The sequence below is a fragment of the Phoca vitulina genome, unplaced genomic scaffold (assembly GCF_004348235.1).
Source record: "Phoca vitulina isolate PV1807 unplaced genomic scaffold, GSC_HSeal_1.0 scaffold12, whole genome shotgun sequence".
Taxonomy (NCBI): Eukaryota; Metazoa; Chordata; class Mammalia; order Carnivora; family Phocidae; genus Phoca; species Phoca vitulina.
Window position 1 is genome coordinate 102,203 of NW_022589715.1, and position 15,522 is coordinate 117,724.

Genomic DNA, 15,522 nt, shown 5'->3' on the forward strand with positions numbered 1-15,522 from the left:
TGTGTTCTTATGCAGATTTTAAACAGTACTTTCTATGATGAAATTTGACCTGTATTACAGCCTACAAATTGGCTGAATATTACAATGTTAGGTATCATTTTCTTTCTTTTTTTTTTTTTAATATTCAAACCTTTACTTTTTTCTTCTTTTAGAGAGAGAGAGAGCACACGCACGCGTGAGCATGAGTGAAGGCAGGGGGAAGGGGCAGAGGCAGAGAGAGAGAGAGAATCTCAAGCAGGCTCCATGCCCAGCACAGAGCCTGATGCAGGGCTCGATGAGATCATGACCTGAGTTGAAATCAAGAGTCGAATGCTTAACCGACTGAGGCACCCAGGTGCCCCAACAATATTAGGTATCATCTTCAATTACTAGGTATATAATATACTCACAATGCTCATTATATGCTTTTACAACAACAAACTTTTAAATGTTATATTAACTTTTAAAAGAAATTGTTAAGGGTATTGCCAAAAAAGAAAAACTTTTTAAGTATACTGCTATTTAAAAAGTACAACTAACAGTTTTTAAGTGACATTATTTCCCTAAGAATCAGAGCTGCAGATGCCTTGATTTCTGTACCAGACTAAAAAAACACCAGTTCTTGGGGTGCCTGGATGACTCAGTCAATTTAGTGTCTGACTCTTGATCTCGGACCAGGTCTTAGTCTCTCCGTGCTGAGTTCGAGCATCGCATTGGGCTCTACACTGGGTGTGGAGCCTACTTAAACAAACAAACAAACATCAGTTCATTACCAAAACAGTAAAACTGAAGTATTTCAATTCAAAGACCTCTTTTAAATTTTACTGCAGTAAGATTTTTTTTTTAAAGATTTTATTTATTTGACAGAGAGAGAGAGCACAAGCAGGGGGAGCAGCAAAGGGAGAGGGAGAAGCAGGCTCCCCACTGAGCAGGGAGCCTGATGCAAGGCTCAATCCCAGGACCCTGGGATCATGAACTGAGCTGAAGGCAGACGCTTAACCGACTGAGCCACCCAGGCGCCCCGGAGTAAGACTTTTCTATGTCAAAATCACTAATTCAGATCTCATCAAATTTCAGAACGGTTCTATGGGATTTAGTTGTGAACAACACACTTTAAACTTCTGTATTTTCAAGAGCTGTACTTTTACATCACTTAACAATTTTCACTGAAATGTCTGGGAGTTTCATATACATAATCTCTAAGTATTCAAATAATTTGTATGTTACATTGCTTAACGGCCATCCATCAAGTTAAAATCTTGACCATCCTGCTTATGGATTTGAATTTAAAATGAAGCAATGATTCTAAAACTTTTGAGGTATGTTCTTTCTTGCCTCCCCCTCCCTATCCCACATGCACACATATACCACACAAAAGGGCTCACGGCATCACCCTTAAAAACGAATTCTATAGTCTCACCTTGAAATGAAAAAAAATTTAAAGGTCACCAATCTTTGAAACTCTTCCTGGGCAGAACCTACCCTACACCATTACTGACAGAAGTTATTTCCCCTTTTCTTCACCAAACCTTCCCATGACTATGTGCCGTTATGCTCCTCAGGCTACACGAGTAAAGTTTTTCCAGAGTCCAGTATCATTTATGACTGTTTGAAACTAATTATTGACTAAAATAAAAAGGAGCTCATCATCACCCATGTTCCTTCTCATATCTCAAGTCAATCCTGATCTCTCCACTTTACTATTCATTTTTTCTTAATTCTTCATCAAAATCTTGTTTCCTCAAATCATCATTCATGTGTGCCACTTACCTCTGATTTTTTTCTCCTCTTTTCATGTGTGGAGTCCAAAATTAAGCACAAACTCTTACAAATGTTTATGTAATTTGTAAGGACTCTCAAAACACTGTGTTCAGATGGCCATTTTTCTTCCAGTGTACATATGATGCCATATTCTGAGTGGATTGCAATAAGCAAAATTCCTATTTCCAAAAAGAGTTATTTTTTTTCTCTTTTTGAAACTCATTGGTTTTCATGAATGACAGTACATCACAGATTGAGATGTCTAACCAATTAGTTTTTCAATAGTTTAATAAATGCTATTTAGAGCTAGAATTAGTCTATAAACCTAATTCATTCAAAAATAATTTAGACACCTAAAAATCAATGAAAAGTGCTTCAAGATGATGACACAAAAAGATCCTGAACTCAACTTCTTCCAGAGATACACCAAATCCATGGCTACATGTGGAACAATTTCCACTGAGAAAGACCTGAAAACTAGCTGAGCAAATCCTTCACATCAGGCAAACAAACAAGGCCACACTGAAGAAGGTAGGAGAGGCTCACACATAATCTCACTATAAAACTCACTCCCAGCACAGTGACTCATAATTAGGAGGGAACTCGCAAACCCAGAGCTTCTCCCTGAGGAATGAAGGGTTCATACCCTACAACGGGCACCCCAACTGTTAAGACCTGCACCTGGGAGATGAACCTCAAAAACATCGCCTTTGAAAACCAGTGAGGCTCATATCCATGAGACCCACAGAGCTGTAGTGAACTGAGAAGCAGCTCTTAAAGGGCTCACACATGGATCACTCACCCCGGCACCCAGACAAAAACAGCCATTTTTAAAATGCTCAGAATTTACATATCAGAGATGCACTCGCTAATCTTAAAGTATCAGCCAGAGGGTAGGGCCTGATGGGATACTCTCTAGGACAGAGGCTGGTGGGTACCATCTTTGCAGTCTCCCTCTGCCTGGCAAACACTGTGGCACCATCTTTTTTTTTCTTTCTCGATGGGCACCATCTTCACACTCTCCCTCTGCCGAGCTCCAGAGGACCAGAAAAACCCAGAGGGAAGCTTTTACACGCATCCGGTGCCCCAGTTTTTGTGGCTGACATTCAGGTAATGCCTCTTGATCACCTGGCTCTGGTGGAGAGGGGGACTTGCATTCCTGTGTCCCACAGGACTGTCACAATTGGAAAGACAATTCCTGGCAGACTACCAGCCTCAGAGCACTGCAAAGACAGTAGACACACCCCAGTCTTTCCGAGGAAAAGCCTATTTGCTTGTGCTGTAGCTTTGGCCTAAGGGGCAGGCTTCAGGTTTGGCACACATCTAGAGGCCCACAGAACTGCTCTTGGAGAATATAGGCCAGGAGATGCCATCTTTATGCTCTCCTTCTGCCTTGCTACAGCTCACCAGAATCTCCCAGAAAGGAGCTGATACACTCAGCCGGAGTCCCAATCTTTGTGACTGTAACCCCTAGATCAGCTGGCTCTGGTGGTTAGCAGGGCTTATGCTTGCGGACTAACAGAACTGTATATATCTGCATACTTTAAAAGCTGCCGAATGAGATGAGATTCTGGCTACCAATCAGCCTGAATCTACGTGCTGACAGGTCCCTGCACACCCTCAACTACTGGGAGCTATTAAAAATAAAATAGGCTGCTTGGACAACCACAAAGGTTAAAGACACAGCCAAGAGCTAGAGCAGGGCTGAACAGCAAAGCTCATCTCCCTAAACAAGCCCACTTCTTCAAGACTAGGAGAGGTAGTTATTTCACCTAATGCATAAAAACCAGCATAGAGATAAAACTGGATTCCTATCCTCCCCAATGTGATTAACATAACATAATAAAATAAAATTTTTAAAAAACTGGATTACTATCTTACATAATACACAAAATTAACTCTAATAGGATTTAAAACTGAAACCATAAAACTTCTAAAGCAGGTGAGAAAGTATTTTGATGCAACTTTCAGATATAACTCCAAAAGCCAAGGCAACAAAAGCAAAAATAAACAAGTAGGACTATATCAAACTAAAAAGCTTCTGCATAGTAATGGAAATCATCAACAAAATGAAAAGAAAACCTACCAAATGTAAGAAAATATTGTAATTCATATCTCTGATAGGGGATTAATATCCAAAATATATAAAGAACTCACACAACTCAATAGTAAAAGAACAATCCGATTTTTTAAAAAATGGCCAGAAGATCTGTATAGACATTTTTCCAAAGACATATGGATCACAACATCACCAATCATCAGGGATATGCAAATCAAATCCACAATGAGGTATCACCTCCCATCTGTTAGAACATCTATGAACAAAAAGACAAGTAATAACAAGTGTTGGCGGGGATGTGGAGAAAAGAGAACCCTCATGCGCTACTGGTGGGAATGTAAGTTGGTATTGCCGCTATGAAAACAGTATAGGCGTTCCTCAAGAAATTAAAAAAAGAGCTACCATATGATCCAGCAATTCCACTTTTGAGTATTTACCCGAAGAAAATGAAAACACTAACTCAAAAAGATATATGCACCCTCATGTTCATTGCACCATTGTTTATAATTGCCAAGCCATGGAAACCACCTAAGTGTTCATCAACAGATGAATGAATAAAGAAAATGTGGTGTCTGTGCATGTGTACACACACATACAAACACACACACAACGGAGTATTATTCAGCCATAAAAAATAAAATGAAATCTTGCATTTGTGATAATATGAATGGACCCTGAGGGCATTATGCTAAGTGAAGTAAGTCAGAGAAAGACAAATACCATATGATCTTACTTATATATTTATAGAATCTAAAAATAATAAGTTCATAGATACAGAGAATAGAATGGTGGTGGCCAGAGGTGGTGGCAGTGGATGGGCAAGATGGGTGATGGAAGTGAAAAGGTACAAACTTTCAGGTATGAAATAAATAAGTCATGGTGCTATAATGTACAGCATGCTGACTACAGTTAATAATGCTGTATTGCATATTTGAAAGTTGCTAAAACAGTGAATCTTAAAATTTCTCATCACACACAAAAATTTGTAACTATGTATGGTAACAGATGTTAACTAGATTTATTGTGGTGATAATTTCATAATATATATTCAATCATTATGTTGTATACCTAAAATTAATGTTATATGTCAATTATACCTCAATTTTTTTAAAAAAAGAAAAAAATCAATGACATTCTTTCTTAAATAAAGGGGGGAAAATATTGTTTGAAAAATGACAAAGTAGAAAAAAAAGCTGTATCTCTTCTGATGTGATGTGATTTAAAAAAACTCAGACTTGCACAATTTGCCCTACTAAACACAAAGGAACCCCATTCAAGAAGAAACTAAAAATCCATTTTTATTAATAATTTTTTGGAGGGAAAGAGAAACAACATATTTACATACATGTTTACAAACATTTGCATAAAATGATTTTTCCTTTCCTTTGAAAAGATATTTTTATCATTTGGCAAAAGATTAAAACATTATTTACCATACGCAATGAAAGCCAGTACCTTTATAACGGTCATATCTCCTATACACTTAAAGGCTATGTAAACTGACACCAATGTTTAGAAGAACGATGACCTAAAGTAGTATGGCTGATGGCAGACTGCTCTGTTAGGAGATGGCACTAAAGTTATGAGTGCTAATTAAGAATATGAAATACAGTAATTACATACTTAGAGGGTCTTACTCTCCAGGAGGAGGAAGAAAAAGAATAGGAAAGAGTGAAAGGGAGAAAGAGCAAGGAGGAGGTTGGTTGGGGGACAGGAGAGCTGTTACTGGGGGGCGGGGGAGATCAAGCATCAGAGAACACCACTACAAAGGGAGAACGTGCCCAACATCATGTGCCCAAGCAAACATGGCTCTGCTGTGCGGGTATTCTCTCTCCTGAGCTCCAGTCTCCATTAAAAACAGTTATGGCTAAGGATACCAGAGAATGAACAGATTACCTCTACAAGCAGCTACAGGGTTAGAGCTACCTTGAAGAAGTTTCTCTCAGGTAAAAGCAGTCTTTTCAGAACTTTAAAAGCAGGCTTTTGTTATTTTTGTTGTTGTTGTTTCTAATATACAAAGAAAAAAATACAACAAAGAGGAAGAGTGAAGGGACACAGATCAGTATCTTTTCTCTCTTTTATAGAGGAAATGTCTTTTTAAATGTTAGAAAATAATAAGCATTACAGAATTAAGCCAGTAACACTAGTGAATTACCTGTGCCAATTAACTAAAAAGGGGAAGAGAAACAGATCAATCTTGGCTTTTACTGCTTTAGTGCCCACATAGATAGAAGATAATAAAAACATACAGTATCTTTTTCTTAGGAATAACCTTATTTGTTTTCAACAGAGTTTAGATTTTTAAAAACAGTTCTGACTATTCATGGTTTTTGTACCATATTTTCCATTTATAAGCCTCATTATCTTCATTTGAAAGAACATTTTTCTTCACTGAACATGACAAAATCCCCATGCTAAAAAATCTCAGTATCTCTATTTTACTACACAATCCATCTGTTACTTTCTTGAGGGTGTTCCTAGGCTGATCTGCAAATGAGTACAAAACTTGGTGAAGGTTTATTCTTTAAGAATATTAAGTGCTATAAGCTCTATTATAAAAGAGGGAAGTAAAGTATATCCCCTTAATCACAGTACTACTCATCTTGGGCAGAAAAATTAAAACTCAGTGAAAATAACTTCTTTTTCAAATACCTAGTTTTCCTAAAATTGTAGAGAAGATGCCAACAATGTAGACATTAAAGAGGTGGGAAGAAGGGGGAATAATAGGGTAGAAACTAGCAAGAAAAGCTAAAGATTCTAACCAGAAAGCTTTTCATTACCACATAGTATTGAAATTACTATAAAATTTCCGCTAAAAAATATCATTCTAAGCCATTTTATAGTAACAGTAACTTCAATCATATGATTTGGGCACAGGAACCTGAAGCTATTATGGACAGACATCTCCCCAGCTTTAGCTCTTTAGAGGTAAAATTTCACGCACAGAACCAAAGTTCCTTTCAAGTAATAAACTAGCAATGATTTAAAAACAACATATTTACCTACATTTCTATTATAAAAAAAATATTTAAACCTCCATTTAAAAATAATCATATATGAATGGGGAAATTAAAAAGACATTTGTTAATGAAAAATCTCTACATTACACTTAAAATGTAAATTATAATCAAGCAATTTTGAGTCCAATGTTAACTCTATTGTAAATACCTGAGTAGAAACTGACAGCCTTTAGATATTCAATCTAAACTCCATCCAAAATGCCAGACCTAAATTTCAGCCTGTTTTAGTACTAGTAATTGGTTTAACTTTTCCCATTCAAAATGTAAACATTTATTTAAAAATTACTTTTGTTAAGAGATAATAAATGTGAGGATTTTTAAGACTGCAAAAAAAAAAAAAAAATGCAAACCAGGTACTATAAGGTACAATATTTTCCCAGCACACAAACAATTCTGAAAACAAAAATTACAAAATTATCTATGGCAATTATGGAGATCTGATTTTAAATAGAAATTTTTAAAATTTTTAACTGTTAAAACTGCATCATTGTTTTATCCAAGTTAATTTTCTCTGACAACTGTACCAACCAGAACTTTCAGGAAAACACTTACCCTGCAAGATTCATCAAATTAACAAACATCCAGAAATACAACATTCTCAAATACAAGTACTTCATATTAATGGAAGGCAAGGAGCACTTTTTAAACCTTAAAAAGGCCAGGTTCTATTTAAATACTCAATATAGAAGTATTGCATAAGTGGCCTACTGGTAATAGAAAATAGGTAAACTTTTGAAAAGAGACGATTTTTGAAGCTTGTTTTATTTACATCAAAAGTTATCATGAGATTGTTCACATTTAACACAAGAAGTCAGCTTCCAACAAAGACTTTATAAAAAGATATTCCCCATTTTTAATCACTTAAACATTTAGGGTTCAGGAAATGGGCTAGGTTTCTTACACATTTTAAAAATCATCTCTGCTTCTTTCTTACACCAGATTTCAATCTATCATATTGAGATATTTGAAATGCCAAAAGCCTTGTCTGGATTTAGTAATAAATTAGACAGTTGAATGGATGTAGCACATCTAAAAAGTAGTAAGATTAATTTTTTGAAGTAACAAAACTTATATTTACAAACAAACAGTTACTTTAACAGACTCTAACCTTATTTCCAATATGCCACTGTGGAGATTTTGGAAAGACAGTTTCCACTTTAGAGCAGTTTAATGTATCCCAGGAGAAAGGCAGACTTAACTGTTTTATAACTAACATTTTTTTCCCTTAAACCATATTATCCAATCCAATCGCCCAGTTGAATTTTGACAATGTCTAACAGACAAATACAACCTCAAAAGGTCAAGAAATGTCCTGTCACATACTCAGAAACAAAGCAGAATCTGAAGGCACCACAAGACAATTACATTGAGGGAAAACACTACGTATATACTCTCTGCTCTTTCTGCTTAAAAAAATACGGAGATGTTTTAAGATGTTATTTTATTATCAGGATAATTAATCAAAATATATTCCTCAAGTGTTTTGTTTTTCCTACAGGAAAATATTTGTACATGCTAATCTTAGGATAGCCCTATAAACAGAACTATAAACCTGCTTAAATTCACCTCTGTTCCATGACACAAACCAACATCAATAGAGCGTATATTTCAGACACACAAATCACAATTTTTACGTGAGAAAAGAAAGAAGACTGATAATTAACATGTGCCTAAAATGAATGTTTCCCACTGTTTTTTAAAAACATATAAAACCCAGTATTCCTAATTCAAAAAAATATATCAAAGAATTATAAAAGGTAAACTTACAATGTACTAAATTTAATGTAGAGTTTATTCAAATCATAAACTCCATATTCCTCAATCCTTAATAAGATCACAAAAAAGTTTTTTATTATTTTTTTTTAATTAAGTAAGCTCAACGCCCAACATGGGGCTTGAACTCACAACCCCAAGATCAAGATCAAGAGTCAGATGCTCTACCGGCTGAGCCAGTCAAACACCCCTAAAGTTTTGATTTAACAAGAATCATAGAAAAATCTTTGGGGAAATTATCTGTATAATCAGTGTTAGTCAAGGCTAATCCTGGTACCTGATTATGAATAAGCAGGTCCTGGTAAGAAATGAGAAAGTAGGATCCAAGTAGAAAATAATCCATAATTTTGGCTGAACCAAATTCCATTTAATTTCTACCAAAACAGATAACCCACTGTGTCTTTCTTAAGTCATCTGGATAATCACACTATATTTTTTTAGAAGAAAAAAACAAATAGATCCAGTAGAACAATTTCCACCTAAGATACTTAGCTTATATTTCTACCTAAGATTTTTTACTTTGAATCTTTCCTTTGCTATGAAATGAAGCTAAGGAAAATACATTGAACATGGATGTAATTATGAGACAAGCTAAAATAGAATACTAAAATACCTGTTTTAGATCTTGTTCAAAATAATTGTCTTGTTAAAAGAAATCTTTCATATCTAACAAAAATACTAGTAATGACTTATTTCCAAAGTCAAAAGTATTTTAGGTGGTCCCTGTAACAGACTCTGAGACAAGGATTCTAAGACAAGAAGCTCATTTGGGAGGTAATCCCAGGGAACACTGATAAAGGAATGGAAGTGAGACAGCAAAGAGGAGGAAGAAAATAAAGAATACATATTTAACAGTTTCCTGCTGTGGGCAATGAAGTCCTGTCCCACTAGAAACTCGGAGACAATGTGAAACATGCCTCAGGGTATCACCAGAAGGGCAAGGAAACTAGAATAATTATCCTCCAACTCCTATCCATCACTGGCTGAGGGCTGCTCCCCGCGCATTATCTTCCTAGCACTTCCAATCTGCCCTGTGTGTAGGTGAGAAAATCCACGGCAGAATCACAGGTGCTTTCAGGACACTTTATGTATGGACTGGAAGGGTGAGAGCCAAGTGCCTGCTGCAAAGACTCACTATCGGTGACTCACATACCAAATAACTTAAATTTCATTTTTGTCAGTGTCCCATTACAAAGCAGCAGTGCATTTTAATGATATAAGCAACAGAATAGAATTTTTAGGCCTTCCAAGAAAAGAAAATAGACGTCTTCAGAATTATTAAAGGTATGGAGTACTTTAATCCATCAAAAGAAGTCTATTTTGACCTAAATTAATCGAAGTAGACATGTACATGAATGATTCCCATTTTTATTGAAGTTGCAAAATCCCATCACTATATGAATTCAACATACCTCAAACAGCCAGCACCAAAAAGAGAACACAGAGTAATAATATGGTACAGGATTTGTAATAGACTGAAAATTAGAGGAGCTGAATTCTTGTCCTCGCTCTGATACTAACTAGCCATGCAAACTTATGTAAGTCATATTATTCGTATGGGCCTGCCTCAGGTCCTCTATCAATAAAAATCAGGCAATAATGTCTGGCCTACTTATTGTTGAGATTAAGAGGAAAGAAAAAGTTGTGAAACATTTTAAAAATTAAAAGTACAATATATTAAATAAGGTATCTTATTATTGTCATGAAAAATCAAAGGTGGAAAGGAGTTATATTATTCAATTCTAACTCACGTTAATAAAGAAATAAACTCTGCTCTAGGAAAGAGCAGTGACTTGTTCTAGGAAATCAGTGGCAACTCACCAGCAAATCTGAAAATGAATTCCAGTGAAAAAGAGTCCATAGTATCTTTCTACCTGAGAGTTAGCTGAACATGTCACTGGGCAAGCAGCTAAAGCGGATTTTAATTAATTGTTTTTAAAACTTCATACCACTTTTAAATGTCAGTAAACACCAAAAGATATTGCAAAATATGAAGCTAAGAACCATGCGCCAGTGGTTTCAAATTTACCAGATCACTTACACTACCATTCATTTCATTTGGCACTACAAAGAGCCTAGAATATTAAATTCTACCATCTTTTAAAATTAGTAAGGAAGCTGGTTTCCACAATTAAAAAATGAAAATGGAAAAAGCCAATTAAAAAAGTGTTTCCAATTAAAAGGTTTATGCTTTCCTGTCCTTCAGAAAACACTTCATATGAAGATTGCCTTTTGTTATCCTTGCTTTAAAATTCATCAAAATTGAACAAATACAGCTGAATGTCTATTATGTTAGATTCGAATGGATAAATTTTAAATGGAAAGAAAACTTCTTAGAAAAAAACTTCCATTTATAAAATTGTTAAGCTAAAAATACTTTTATTAAATCTAGTTCAACAGTCTAAGCATTTAATTTAAAAATTCACCAAACTGTCATTCATATGTCATTTGTATATTATTCTAGGTTTTTTCAGTTTTCATCACGTTTTAGTACTTTTGACTTAAATGTATATAACATCACATTCAGTAAATAATTCAGAGAATATTGTGGTCAGAAAAATTAAAATATTTTCCAAAGGTTACACTGGCAGATTTAAAGACCAGAACTCAGGTCTTGCTCATAGCAGAATACACTTGGCCTTCAATAGCTTAATAATGGTATTTATATGCTCTTTGGTTTCATTATTAGGACGACAGGAAAGAAACAGGACTACAGCTAGTGAAGTTACAACCTCACTATACAGTATGAAATATGCATTTGAACATAACTTACAATTTATAATGAAAAACCAACTGTATTATATTATGGCTTTCAAAATCAGAAGAACTGGCTTTTAAAGTTTTTTTCTATTATTTTATAGTGTGAAGGCCAAAACCTTATATTAGAATTAAACACACACACATACACAATTAATGTGATACATCTTGGGCACAAACCACTCTGAAATCCCCAGAGAACCTTTAAATAAATGACAAATCTAAAACCCTAAAATTATTCACATAGTACCCCAACAAACAGCATGTATCAATAAACTCATGATAGGCAAACAAATTCCATCCACAACAGTGACTTTGAAAAGGCAGAAATGCCAGTTACCGGCATCACCTGAGGGTACTGTTACCAAATGATTAGCACAGTCAGTGATCATAGTGTGACACTCCACTCAGTTGTATTTACAGGGTGAAAGAGAAAGAAGGCAGAGAGAATTTATCTGCCAGCTCCTCTTGGTTCCCTTCCTAATATTCAGGTATAAAAAGAGCAAGCTCCTTTAATACCCTTTTTTGCTACGGATATGGCTCTGTTTTAATGTTCAAGAAACACATGCTTAAGAAAGGAAGTCACTGATTTGAAGACCAACTGAAATTTATTTTAGTAAATAGAAACTTCTAGCTTGTATTTAAATGTTTTAACTAAAACAAAAGTATACTATTATTCTAAGGGTCCAGTGTTCCACCACTAACAAGTAACAATCGTCAATTTATAATCAATGTTGTAAGTTAGTGTTAAATGATCAAAATCAATTTTTATTTAAAAATTATTGCCCTTAATAGTTTTATACACATGAAATAAATTCCATTTTATTTGTACTAATTCCATGAGCTTTTTTTCAGCTTGGTGTTCCATAATTTTAGATCCATACCAATAATACACCCAGGTGATACTGACGCTGACAGCACAGGATGCTACTTTGAGAACCACTGGTCTAGCTTTTGAGTACTTCCAATGTTTTTTGAGGACAGAGCTTACTTGCATTTAGAAATTCTCATATAGAACATTAAATGTGGAACCAGAAACTTCCATTTCTTAATTTTTCCATCTAGAAAAACACAGAAAGAAAGAAAATTCTATTTCTTCCTATACATGGTAGTCACTCAAATATTTGGGGGAAAAAAAAAAAAAAAAACTCCCTCTCTTTAAACTTATCTTTTCCAAAATGAATATTATCAATTTCTTTGATTGCATCCCACTCTCCATAGCACTCAGGCCTTTCATCATTCTAGATGCCTCCCTATGAACACTATAGTTCATAATGTCCCTCTTAATATGTGGCACTTAACAATTTAACACAATTATATTAAAGTTTTAGACGGAATGTCAGAGTGCATGCCTGCTACTCAGTATTAGTTCCATAACCACATTAGGTCTTTCAGCAACCATACCATAGCGCTTCCCAACTGCCAGTCTATGGACTAATCCCACTCTTTGATGAAGTTTTCATTGATCCAGAGTAAATGAAAATAGAAGAGTATAGTAATTTTTCCATCAACTTGAAGTTGTTCAAGTTAAATAATTCTTTTTTATTCTGAGTTTATGTCCTTCCTAAATATTGAGCGTTGGGGTTAGGGGTCTAAATATTAAGGGACAGTGATGGAAGATGGTAGTTATTTTTCCAAAGTCTTTACATGGGAAAAAAGAGTCTCACATTTCACAGTCTCTCTTAAATTACTGGTCTATGTCCCAGAATACTCAAGTACAAAGGTTCATCTCATCCATCCTCTAGTACCGTCTAGGTAGCCAAGTGCTTAGAATAATTCCTATAATTTGCAACAACTAATCACAACCTCATCAACTCTTCTGATTAATTTACAGCAGCAAAGCAAACCTCCCAGTGGGCTTCAGCAAATAAAAGGGCTTCAAAGTGCTTTAATACTAGTTCCTAAGACTTCCTCGTTTTCTTTACCCACTTCCCACTTCCCTTTATAATTCTAAAGAACACTCAAACCCAGTCAAGTACACTACATCAAATTAAGAGAAGGTTAGGAAGGTAGAAACTTACAATCATTTTTTGCAGTCTAAATTGCTAGCCAATAATTTGAACTATAAGTAAACTAGACCATCTAGGACAGGGGACAGCAAACTCTGGCCCAGGGACCAAATCCAGCTGTCTTTCTGTATAAACAGAGTTTGACTGAAACAGAGCCACACCTACTCATGTACACATTGCCCATGACTGCTTTTGTGCTACAACAGCAAAGATGAATGGTTGGGACAGAGACCATATGGCCTGCAAAACCCAAAATATTTAGTATCTGGTCTTTCACACAAAACATTTGCCAACCTCTTATCTAGAGCAATGAACTATTTACTACCAAAGAAAACTTTGTGACCTGCAACAATAATCAGTGACTAACTCAGGACATACCATCCATACTGGAGTGTCTAAATATGAACATTGGAATATCCGAATAGTCCTTTATCCTACTCTGTATGAAGATTTGTTGCCCACCCAAGACAAAGTATTCACTTACCTGCTCACTGAGCTAATCTTTAACATACATTTCTCAAGGACTCACTAGCAGAATAGTGAAGAATCCATGAATATACTGCTCTGTGCAATCTACGGTTAAAAAAAAGTTGCTGCAAGTAACTCAAATGCATGTAATAAAGAAGAAACTGTACAGAACCACATAATAATTTCCTTTACATTTTAGATTTCAAATACAAAACACTTCTAAGGCACTTAAAGTAGAAAAGCTTAAGTTCAACAATTTAGGTAATATTAACTGCATTAAATAATGCAAATTAATTTCCCTTTTGTGTTAAAAAAGGATTTTCATTTTTATGTATGTAGAGTTGAAATCAAGATAAAACTTCTAATTTAATCATGTAGCTTTTTAACATTCTAGAATGTGCTTAAAAGATCACTTCCACATTTTACAGATGAGAATGTCTCGATAAAACATGAAATATTTATGTAAGAGAACTAATTAGTGGCACAGACAGAACTATAACTCAGTACTCAACTATCAGTTTGGAACTCTTTCTACTCCATGATTGAGTATGAAAAATATGCTCATATTCTAGGAAAGGGTGGAGTGATGTTGAAATATTCTAGACTTTTAAATGTACAGTAAACATATTCACAGGGGTATAGTCCACTCAACCCAAGCAACCCTCTTGTGTTTTTTATTAATCAATCAACTATAAAATCACAGAAGGAAAAAACCTGATTCATGGTAAAGCCACTCTTACCAGAATGATGAAAAACAACCAATTATATGCTTAACAAATTGTCAAAAATTAAATAATAATCAATAGTGGAGAAGGGGCAGTATGATGGGTACTCACGTATTGCTACTTTGGTACAAACCTTCTGAAGGGTAATTTGGCCATATTTGAAAATGCCTAAAAAGTTCTCACCATCTATAGCAATTATCCCACTCCCAGGAATATACCCTAAAGAATTAGTCTATTATAGAGTTCGAATTTTACAATTTTACAAAGATGTCCATCCCACTATTATTTATAATTGTGAAATATTAGAAACAATCTAATATCCAAAGAAAGAACTGGTTCCATCATGGTGTATATATTCATACAATAAAATATCAGGCAGCCATTTTTTAAAAATTACATTTTCAAAGACATGGGGAAGTACTTAGGAAGTTATAAAAAGTAGGGTATACAACTATATAGTCAGTATAATCTCAATTTGTTATTATGCACACACACAAACACATATACACACTCATACATATAAATAGCATAGACAAAGACTGAGAGGAAATACAAAAAATATTAACAGTGTTATCTCTGGATAGTGAAATTGCAGGTAAGTTTTTTCTCTTCTTTATCCTTTTCAGTATTTTCTAAATTTTCTATAATAATTATGTATCAGTTTTATACTCAGAAAATAATAAAAATTCACTCTGTAGTCAATTTTGAAATTTTTATAGTCTACATAATAAATAAGGAATAAATATTTATAGTACTCAAAAGTATACCTAAGTGATGGGAAATAAATCATTAATATGTAAGAGTATAATTTCCACACATGTATAGGTGGATAATTTTGAATCCAAAAGATAACATTATTTTTTCTCAATTCTTGAGTATAGAAAGTTGATATTTAGTAAATAAGAAACGCAAATCTTTAAATAAAATTGGTGCAAGGCATCTAAAAATTGTGCTATTCCGGCATAACACTG